The 12,516-nt window shown below is 34.0% G+C and overlaps 1 pseudogene; it reads right to left on the bottom strand.

Annotated features, from left to right (window-relative positions):
• Positions 1-630: 630 nt before the first annotated feature.
• LOC8286874 lies at positions 631-3,886 on the bottom strand (annotated as a pseudogene).
• Between the last annotated feature and the right edge of the window lie 8,630 nt (positions 3,887-12,516).

The raw sequence follows: 12,516 nt of genomic DNA on the forward strand, positions 1-12,516 counted from the left end.
TACAAGTAAGCTAATCAACCTTACTCCTCGGATGCTAGGCAAAATGCTAGCTAAGATGGCAAGAAGAACAATAGAAAGCTAAAGATAACTAGGAGAGCTTTTATAAAGATAGCTTGCTTGCTCTTTTCCTTGATGTTTTACTTAAGGTTTACAAATGAAGTTCCTAAGCTATTTATAGACTTCCACCTCCTCAATGGACGGTGATGATTGATTTGATCTAATGGCTAAGATTAAGTATCTAGAATTTTCTATACAATTCTATACTTATCTACATATTCTACAAGTCTCTAGATGATTCTAGAATGTTCTAGAATCCTCCATTATCTTTTAAAGAATTCTGGAGACTTCTTGGGCCTTCGAACCTCATTCAAGTAGGGGAAATTTGCAGGCTATAATAATATGCACATAATTTATAACTTCATTTGGTTGGCAAGACTGGACTGAGCAACACATTACAAATCATTGTATTTTATTTTGATTTTTGTTATGTCTTCTCCATTTCTCTGGATAATAAATTGTCTTTATCTTATTCTAACTTGTACCTTTTCATAGGTACTTTAGCTTGCTATATTAACTTTGAACTATTTATTTTTATCCATGTTATAACCAAAATCTGAAGCTGGGATGGCATAGTTGTGAACATTCACGGCATTGCTTAATTACGATCTAGGACAAATTAGGAAAGATGAAGAAATTACAATAACTAGGAATCTGATAAAGAAATGTACATGAACCTTTTCAACCTCTCACTGAATAATAGGGCATCCCTTCACCAAAATTCCAGGTTGAGTAGGGCATTTCGCCAGTGGACAATGGTCACCACTATCAAGACCCCACCAGTCAGGGCCATAGATATCCTTAGATTGAAGTGCGAAGAAGATGATTATTCCCATGAATGCAATACCAGCACCAAGAGCAGCTGATAAGATGTAATTATGCCTAGACCACCATCCCTTGTTCTTCCTATAAATGTAGTAGTTGAACAAGGTTCCAACAGCTCCCCAAGACCAGTAGTGCACAGCTTTAGTTGGTAGAATATATATTATTCCTGATATTAAAAGCGACATGTGAATGTTCTTGATCCATTTCTTATCAGGATACTTTTGTGAAAGCAACCATATCGGAATTGGGGCAACCAACCCAATCAGGAAAAACCAGTTCACCATTGAATAAACTCCCAAGTCTCCAAACATTCTGCGGGGGGCAATGATTCCCCATACGATTGAAGCATTGTAAAAGACGTCGTCACCAGGGCTTGTCCATGGACTTCCTTCAGGTAGCAAATCAGGGACGCATATGTTGTCGACAGTTGCCATGTTGTTCCAAAGTAAACAGTTGAAGCAACTACTGTTCCAACCAACTCTAGACCCAAATTATTGTCATTAATTAATCAAACAAATACATACATGAGAATGCAAAGGTAATGAGAAAAAAGAATGAAGTGATTAATGTAAATTTACCTGAACAAAGAACATAGCTTTGGGAGGGACTTTCATATAGTGGCCTAATTTGAAGTCTTGAATAAAAGAGAGTGCTTGGCTCATGCTAATATAGCCATAGGTCTTGAAAGCCACATTAGCAAGAGGCTTCCCAGGATACATGTATCCGATAATCAACTCTGTGATTACATTTAGCCCCATTTGCTGTTTTATGAAAACAATTTCATTAGATGTTAACCTCATTTGATGCATATTACATAAAAATACCTTTTCCTTTATTTTCATACACTTGACCACCACTGAGTTACTAATCCAATGTCATAGATTTAGTAAAATATATGGTAAGAGCATTAGAGTACAGTATCGTGTTTGTCGTTGCCTGAATAACCCTGATAGGCAGGTGAAAAAGAATGAAAGAGCACAAGCTAAAAGAAGCCCCCACCATGGAAGTTGTAATTTTCCATTAAATCCTTCCACCGTCATAAGGGCTAAAGCTATGGATATAACCAAGATCACCATAAACCACTATTCAGGGACTGCTTCATAGTTTTTCTTCATAATTCTGGTATGAATATCAGTAAATTGATCTTTCACTGCACCTCTAGCTTTAGTCCAAGTTCTCCAAATCGTCCTAAATGCTCATAGTTTTTGTCAAGAAATTAAATGATCAAACCAAAAGAATTCTTGCTAGAAATAGTAAAGATTAAGGATCAATGAATAGATTAAACTTACTTCCCGTCAAAGAGTGCAACATGTGAAAGGGTAGCCATCAAAGATGCAAAACTGATACCATATCCAAAGGCAAATATGATACTGAGATAGAGCTTGTTGTAATTGTTATAGGCGACTAGATTAATATCGAAGTTTTTTTGTTGAGGATTCTGGATATGTTGTAAGTTTGGCCAATGTTATCAAAAGTGTGAGAGGAAAGGATTGGGAATTTCTTAGCATCAAATATATAAGACCAATAAGCAATGGGCACAACAATATACATAACCAAGATAAATCCAAGCATAGTGTTTGCAATTGCAAAGAAAGGTACGGGTTTAGAGGACTCCCCAAGAAGCTAGCAACAGTCGCCTTGTCAAGGCCGAAGGAGCCAATACCAAAGCCACTTAGCCCTGTACCAATCTGTTGTGCTGGGATTGAGTCCTTCTATATCCAACAGACAAAGGAAAGAGCAGAGATGGAGGGGAACAGTTATCCTCGAATTATATAGTAAGCAAAGCTTGAGAGGAAAACAATTGTAAAGAATTGCAGCTTGGTGAGTCCTCGTCTTGGTCTCTTCTCCTTTTCATGTAATGCCCTACAATTCCCATAAACATGTGAGCTGTTCTCTTCTTTCAGGTTTGCAAAAAGGTAATGATAGGTGAATAAAATAATTAAATAACTATTTTATCAATTCAATTTCTCTATTATAGCAGCATATAATTATTAATTACAGCACTGTTCATGTTCGTTGTATCAATCATTTCCCGCTTGGCAAACAGATTTAGAGAAAAGGTACCTAAATAGAGAGACTTGGACGAGGTTTACGGGCCACATGTATGGTGAATCCACAAGAATTTTTCTGAACATGCCAGCCCATCCATATCCAAGCAACTGATTTTTCAGCAAGAGCAGTGCAGAAATGTAATATAATTCATAAAGAAAAAGAAGTTGATAGAATTATATCAAGATGTGCACGTACCTGAGTTGTTTGTACTAGTAACATAGCTACAACAGGATGACGAGGCCTCCTGTAGAAGGCCATAACTGAAGTTAACATGTGAACGGCATAAACACTGTTGGCTCCGCAGCCTGCAAAGATAGTTATCAGTGCATGTTCTTTCAAATTTAAAGGCCCTGGATTCAAGGAAAACGTCCGTTTTGTGAATGGAAGTTTTACTTGCTTCTTTGGAAGCACTGCATCCATGAACTTTCCAAGTGGGAGTACCACAATCTGAGCTGAAACTTGAGTAACATTCAACTGATTTGTACGGTATCCAAAGAATTTGTTCATGAAAGCAAGAATTGCGCATGACAGTATCCCAAGAACCTATGTTTTAAATGTTAATACCGGTTGTGTAGGATCATCAGTGATTGGAACCGTCAGCCTTACTTGCTCTATCGGACTGTCATTAACTTCTTCATTATCTCCTGCATAATTCAAAAACTTGGTCGCAAATATGAAAACTATTGAAGACATAAGTATGGAAAAAACTTACCAAACTAAAGGGTAATGACCCTTAGTCATGGTCTCAGATCAGTACAGCCTAAAGCTATATTGACTGCTCATCACAGACCTGAATTCAGGGGAAAGGAGCAATCTTTCTTCCCTAAGGAAGAAATGTCACTTCCACCCCCTCCTAAACAAGAATGGAACGTTGACAAAGAAATATATGAAAGGACATCAAACTTAGTTACCGTTAACTTCCTCATGTATATATTAGCAACAAATTGTAACAATAATCTCAGAATACCAATTGTAAACTTCATTATAGATTAATAAACATCAATCCAATCTTTTTCACATGGTATCAGAGCAGGATTAATCCTGTCATCATCTACCCAACAAATCAAAATTTTCTTCTGCTTCATCATGTCACACAATGATCTTACCAAACTCACAAACATTGTCTTAAAGAGAAATCAGAACTATTTTGAATGGTCAAGAGCCGTTTACATCAGCCTAAGTGCCAGAAAGAAGTTAAGGTTCATCACAGGAACCTTAATCAAGCCAACAATAAACAACCCTAACCAACCAATAAAAGAGGAAATCGAGACCATTGAAGAATGACAGACAACTGACCATTTGGTCATGTCCCTTCTTACCAACACGATGGAGCCTTAGATTGCTGGATTATGTATGCTTCTGGTATCATCACAGGCTGTGTGGGAAAAGATAAAAAATCTAACGGATAGGAGCACAATTACGCACATATTTTCAATTTGAAACAAGAGTTAGCACACATCAAACAAGGAACCAAGTCTAGCGCAAGTTATGCGACCGAGGTGCTGACTCGGTGGGAGGAACTTCAGAGTTACCTCCCACCCATAGTGGATCCAGAAGAAGCAAGGATGAGACAGGAGCAACACTTAGTCTATACGTACCTTGGTGGGCTCGATTTGAGCTATGAAGCTCTTCGGTCTCAAATTCTCCTATCTAGCAACTTACCTCAGCTCAATGTTGTCATAGCTCTCATTCAATAAGAAGAGACTAGACGCGTCACCATGGGGGTATCAAACAATCAAGAAACAGAAGGCAGAGCCTTCGCGTCGCACTCGGGAGAGACAGCCCGAGGAAGAAGGACACCTGTCAGCGTCGAGCGGTGTAACCACTACAAAAAGTAGGGTCACACCCTTGAACGCTGCTGCATCTGCGCCCAAACCTCCGGCCAACTCACAACAGAGGCGAGCGAGGGAGAGGCAGACGTGAAAGAGAAGACAGAAGGAGAAACTAGATTTGGCGGCGTAGGGATGAATGTGTCTAACCCTAAGGGTTATGACACATTCATTGGGTCGAATGCAGCTAACGGGTCGGATCTTTTTAATCCAACCCGACTCGACATTGTTGCTTGTATCCGGGCACATCCCACCCAACACATGGGCCAATCCATTGAACAATCGGTCCATGGGCCAATCCAGCCCAAACTAGTAGTATCCAATGGGCTAACCTGGATCCAACCCGGCCCAACCCGTCGACCCGACCCGGATCTGGTCCAACTGAAAATTTTCAATTTTTGCAAATAATCTCTCAGCTTCAGTCCATGTTACAGTCTCAGCAATCCCGTGGGTCAGTTTTAGTATCTCACAATTACACAGATTCCTTAAATACATGCTCAAATTGGATTATTGATTCTGGTGCAACCGATCACATGACTTGGGATTCAACAAAATTATACAATTTTATCCCTATAGATTCCCAACATGTGATCATTGTAAATGAGGATCAAGTCTAAATTTCTGGTTTTGGCTCGTCCAACTTGTTTAATCACACCATACAAAATATCCTTCTATTATCTAATTTTAAATCTAATTTATTATCTGTTAGTAAAATGACTCAAACTTTAAATTGTAATGTTATTTTCTCACCATCTACAGTAATTTTTCAAGATCGGCTCACCGGAAAGACGATTGGTGAAGGATATCTTAAAAATAGACTATATTACCTCACTACCTAAACCCTAAACCCTAAACCCTAATTTATTATCTATTAGTAAAATAACTCAAACTTTAAATTGTAATGTTATTTTCTCACCATCTACAATGATTTTTCAGGATCGACTCACCGGGAAGACGATTGGTAAAGGATATCTTAAAAATGGACTATATTACCTCACTACCACTAGTCAGTGTCTAACCACGACCAGCTCTTTTCACCAAGGCATGTTGATGCATAGGCAGTTTGGGCATCCGTCCGATAAAGTCTCAAATCAACTTTTTTGTCTCAAAATAGATTTAGGTTGTTGTGATATTTGCAAGTTTTCAAAACATACTAGATTACTTTTTCCCTTATCTTCTACCAAATCTGAAACAATGTTTGATTTAATCCACTCTGATGTTTGGGGACCTGCCCCTGTCACCTCATATAGTCACTTCTGATATTTTGTAATTTTCATCGATGATTATTCACGAATTACTTGGGTTTATTTACTAAAAGGAAAAAATGATGTTTCTACATGCTTCTGCAACTTCTTTAACTTCATCCGAAATCAGTATAATGCCAAGATCAAAACCTTTCGTTCAGATAATGGTACTGAATATGTCAATAAAAAAATTTCAGAATTTTTTTTCACAAGAAGGCATTTTACATCAAACTACCTGCATTTATACCCCTAAATAGAATGGGGTCTCCAAAAGAAAAAATAGACGTATTCTTGAGGTTACTTGAACTCTCCTTTTTCAAAACAATATTCCCCATATTTTTTGGTTGGATGCCCTCCTCACTGCAGCCTATCTCATCAACCGGCTTCCAAGTTTCATCCTCAACAACCTCAGCCCTCTGGAAATTCTCAAACAAAGGAAAATCGAATTAGGTCACATTAGAGTTTTTGGTTGCACAGCCTTTGTCCACGTCAGAAGACACCATAAACTTGACAAGAGTTCTGTCAAAACCATATTTCTAGGGTACTCATCTGAGAAAAAGGGGTACAAATGCTATGATCCTACCACTTATAAAACCTATATTTCCTGAGATGTCACCTTTGATGAATTTACCCCCTATTTTCCTAATGATCCCACTCTTCCCAAGGCGCCTTCTCTTGAATTATTTCCTTCTAATTCTTCCTTTTTTGACAGCACCTTTCAGGATAGCTTTTCTGACAGGGAGCAGCCCTCCGTGACTGTTTCTGCACCTAGCCCTTCAGGGGGAGAGTCTTCTAATCCTGCGGTAACTTCTTCAGAGGAAGATCATGCGTCACAACCAGAAGAAATTGCCTTGCGAAGATCATCTAGACCAACCAGACCTCCTGCTAAGTTAACGGACTATGTGTCCCACTCGGTATCGTATCCTATTCATTACTTTATTGATTATAATATTGTGTCAAGATCATATAAGGCGTATCTAAACACTCTCACTTCTCACATCGAGCTCACTTCTTTCTATGACGCTAACACCGACCCTAATTAGTGTAAGGCTATGAAAGAAGAACTTCATGCTTTGGAGAAAAATGAAACCTAGGATCTTATCACCCTACCACCAAATAAAAAACCGGTTGGCTGTAAATGGGTATATAAAATCAAATATAAGCATGATGGTACAATTGAAAGGTATAAAGCTAGGCTAGTAGCAAAAGGTTTCACCCAGACCTATGGCGTAGACTACTAGGAAACCTTTGCTCCGATAGCTAAAATGAGCACGGTTCGTATTTTACTGTCTGTTACTACTAACTTAGGATGGAGCTTATTTCAAATGGATGTTAAGAATGCATTCCTTCAGGGATCTTTGGCAGAATAGATGTACATGACTCTCCCCCCAGGTCACAAATCAGCCTCTAATCCTTCCCTAGTATGTAAGTTAAAAAAGGCAATCTACGGGTTGAAACAGTCACCCAAAGCATGGTATACCAAGCTAAGCCATTTTCTCTTAAAAATTAATTTTAGCAAATATACTTATGATTCCTCTATATTCATTAAACACACTCACATATACACGATCATTATCCTAGTATATGTGGAAGATATTATTATAACAAGCAACAATAATGAGGAAACTGAGAAAGTAAAACAAAAACTAAAAGAGGAATTTGACATTAAGGATCTTGGTCAATTGACTTACTTTCTTGGAATAGAAATAGCCAAATCACATAAAGGGCTATTTCTATCTCAAAGAAAATATGTCATTGATCTCTTAAAAGAAATAGGAAAGATAGGAGCTAAGCCCATAAATACCCCAATGGAGACCAAAACTAGACTCAACTTAGAGGATGGCGATCCCTTAGATGACATAGGCCATTACCAGCGCCTAGTAGGAAAATTAATTTACTTAACTGTCACCAGGCCTGACATTAGCTATGCTGTGAGTATGATTAGTCAATTTATGCATGCTCCTCATACTCCTCACTTGGATGCGGTTGATAGGATCCTTAGATACCTCAAGGGTACTCCAGGTCAAGGTATTTGGATAAAAAATAACAATAATGCTAACATTGTTATTAGCTTCTTTGATGCAGATTGGGCAGGCAGTTGTGACAAGAAGTCAACTTCTGGGTTATGCACTTTTGTAGGAGGAAATCTAGTAACTTGGAAAAGCAAAAAATAATCCATAGCGCAAGGTCCGGTCGCGAGCTCATTTGGATTAAGCAAGTGCTCATTGACATGGGAATAAAATGCAAAGGTTTGATGGAAATGTACTGCGATAACCAAGTAGCCAGACAAATCGCATCAAACCCTATTTTTCATGAAAGGACCAAGCATATTGAAGTTGACTGTCACTTCATAAGAGAAAAAGTCCAAAGGAGAGATTGCAACCCCATTCATCAGAAGCCACGAACAACTAGCAGATATATTTACAAAAGCCCTGGATAAAGCCAGCCACCAAAGGCTTCTTAGTAAGATGGGTTCTATTAACTTGCTCGAACCCACCTTGAGGGGGAGTGTTGAAGACATAAGTCTAGAAAACAACTTACCAAACCAAAGGGTAATGACCATCAGTCATGGTCTCGGATCGATCTGACCTAAAGCATCTTGGCCTCATCATGAGACTGAATTCAGGGGAAATGAACAACCTTTCTTCACTTCCACCTCCCCCTAAACAAGAATGGAACGTTGACATAGGAATATAGGAAAGGACATCAGACTTAGTTACCGTTAACTTCCTCATGTATATATTAGCAACAAATTGTAACAATAATCTCAGAATACCAATTGTAAACTTCATCATAGATTAATAAACATCAATCCAATATTTTTCACAAAAACAAAGCTTCTACCCTAATCACTTCAAGATCTCACACATGTGCATGTTGATCATATTCCTTTCAAGCTAGCCAAAAAAAAAAAAAAACAAAACCACAGAAGAAGTATACAATTAAATTTCTGGGTTTTGATCCTGAAGTTCATGGGATTAGGCTAATACCTGTTGTGTCAATACAAAATGAATTCTTCTCTGAGAATCTTGATTGAGAAACTGAATCGCTCTTGGAGCTTTCCATGGATCTCTTACCCCCTCCTTTATTTCTTTTTTTATTGCTTTATCTCTTCCTTCCCTTCCTTCCAAGTTCCTCGAGAAAGATGCAAATTATTCGGTGTCACTCTTAGAACATATATACTATCTATTCTCTCTTTTAGGAATTGACAGCTATTTGCATATTCATATTTTTATTTCAGGTTACTGCACCAACACAAAGTCCTAATCTTTGCATTACTTTTGAAGCTAAGAACACGGTTATTTTGCCAACCAACACCATTTATAGTTTATAGTGATGTGGCATGAGTTACAGTAATATATGTTCTTCCTAGTTTGTAGTCATAAGATGGGGTAAATTGCCCAACTAATACTAAATCTTAGGACTGTATATCAATTTGATATCAAGACTTTAATTTGAATCAAAATGGTACCAAAAGTACAGAAAAGTATATCAATTTAGTCTAAATGTCCAATTTTCGACAACGAATGGTGACATGGCAAGCTAAGGAGGTATATTCTGGTTGTTTCGCCCCCTCAGGGTGTGTCACGTCAATTAACTTTATCTCCTCAGCTTGCCACATCACTATCCGTTGTCGAAAATTGGACATTTAGACTAAATTGATATATTTTTTTTATCCTTTTGATACCATTTTGATTCAAATTAAGTTTTGATATCAAATTGATATACATTCCCAAGTTTTGGTACCAATTTACCATCGTAAGATGAGTAATAATACATTGAATATTGATGAATTACAGTCCAGATGCATGTTTTGCCAAGCTTATTTAGAAAACAATGTTAACAGGAAGAGATTCTGTAGAATCAATTTGCACCTAATTGGATTCCGTTCAACTTGGAAAGTTTTTACTGCATATTTCTATTTTAAATGTGATGATATTCATGTAAAGAAACTGTATCTGCATTAAACCAAAAATCAATTTTCTAATATTAATGAGCTTTGACTTATTACCCTTTTCTCTTGGAGACTTGAACATTTTCGTTACTTTTTTTTTTAATCATAGTTTTTCCATTTCACTTATTATTTATATAATAAAAACATATAAACTATTGAATTTTAGTATTCTTTTAGTATATTGAATTTTAGTCATTGATAGAGAAAAAAGTATATATATATATATATATATATTACATAAATAGATTATATTGATTACAGTTTTAATCATTAAAATATAAATTTAATGGTTGCATAAATAAATACCAGTATATAAATTTTAAGTTTTATTTTTCATTAAAATTTATTCATCAGTATTAATTATAAATATGATAAGTTATGTTTAAATATAAATATAAAAAAATCTAAATATAATTATTTTTACCTAAAATATTTATAGTTACACATCTATAATAATAATTGATATTTTATTATAATTATAATATATACAAAAGTACGAAAGAGTGACTAAAATATTTTTATAATTAATTAATAATTACTAATCTTATCTTATTTTCATTTTGTATATAATTAATTGAATTTTCTATCTTAATCCTAATAAAATTAATAAGTGATTCATCAAATTTAATCCTAATTCTATTAAAATTTCATACAGATTCCTAATTCTATAAGAAATGGATAAACTTTTATAATTTACTTGTATGTTTTTTTAAATATAATAATTATACTCTTATTTTTATATTATTTTATAAATATTTTAGCTGTGGTTATCTAAGTCAAGTTTTCATTTACAAAAATTAAAGGCATAAAAAAGAAGAGAAACATTCTTATTGTAGATAAAAAGTAACTCATAAGTTATTACTATATATTTTAATTATACAAATTGAAATAGTAACAATGATATACTCATCTTATTAAATTGTATTGCAGCTATTATTCTAATACATTAGAAAACAAACAATTAAATTTTTTCTCAACTCGATATACTTTTATAAACATTTTTAAAAATTAGCTTGAGAGAAATTAAGGAAAATAAATATATATCAAGTAAGTAACCCTTGCTTTTATTAATAAATATTTTTATAATTTAAATAATTTTTTTCTTATAATATATTTTAAGAATTTATGAAATCTAAAGATAATAAATGTTTTTCAAGGCTACTATATCAGTCATAAACAAGGGCAATCCTTGGTACGGTGGTTGCAAGAAGTGTACCAAAAAAGTCTATCCAAATAAAAATAATCTGAAATACTTTAGTTGTGACATAATCTTGAGTATAGTCGATGCTATCCTAACAGAATTAATTAGTAATTAATTTTTTAATTATAATAAAATTAATTTAATTTTAATTTTAAAATAATTTTATATACATTTCTAATTCTATAAGAAATTGATAAATTACTATATGTCACACTATATATATATATTTATGATAGAGTTCAAATAATATTTAATATAAATTTTTATAAAATTAAAGATAAAAAGGCATAAAAAAGACATGATGATCTCAATTTTATTTTACTGACATTAATTCATGTATTGTTATTATTATAATACTTCATTGATAATAATTATTTACTATTTAATACTATATTAGATATTAATTCATTAAATAATTTATATCATAATTTCCATAATAATTTATGCGTGTAGTGCTAGCATATATAAAAGCACAAAGGTGGAGATTTTTGAACTGATTAAAATACTCTTGCTAATTTTATTATAATTCTTAATTTAACTTTTTAATTCTAATAGAATTAATTAGTGATTAATCTCTTAATCTTAATAGAATTAATCTAATTCAATAATAATTTCAAATTTCAATTAGCTATATGATATTTTCAATTTTACTTTATTGATAATATTAATTCATGTGTTCTTATTATTATAATACTTTATCAGTATAATTATTTACTATTTATTATTATATTATATACTAATTTATTAAATAACTTATATTAGAGTTTTATAATAATAACTTATACGCATAATAAGAGAGACGAGCAGTGGTTTATATTAAAACTATAAATATGTTAAATCAATTTCAAAAAGAGTGAGTAAAAAAATAATGTTCAATTAATTAAAAAAATACATTTGAGATCTAGTTCAAGTGACAAGAGCGGTTACTCTTAGGAGATGGAGATTTCAAATTCAAATCTCCGTCTATACACTAAATGAGATTTCATATTTATGCTGAATGTAAAAAATAATTATCTTTTATTATATAGCGGAATGCGGTTGGATATCTTATGAATGAAAAAATTAACAAAAAAAATGTTTTGCTATTAGGACACCGGAAGGGACGTTCTTACACAAAATGCATTCCAGTTTTGAAACTTAATTCCGGTACAAATCTTCTGCAATCCTCCTCACCCAATAACCAACCTAAAAATAGAAACAACCAATGAAATACAATAACACACTTTAATATAACAACTCAAGTCATGTTTTTATTAAGTCTTTTTCATTTAATTTCTCTATAATCATGCTCAAGGAGAATTGCCAAAAAAACATTTCAATATAATCAAACTTCTATAAAATTAGATAACATAT

Source organism: Ricinus communis, chromosome 9 (assembly GCF_019578655.1).
Source record: "Ricinus communis isolate WT05 ecotype wild-type chromosome 9, ASM1957865v1, whole genome shotgun sequence".
Taxonomy (NCBI): Eukaryota; Viridiplantae; Streptophyta; class Magnoliopsida; order Malpighiales; family Euphorbiaceae; genus Ricinus; species Ricinus communis.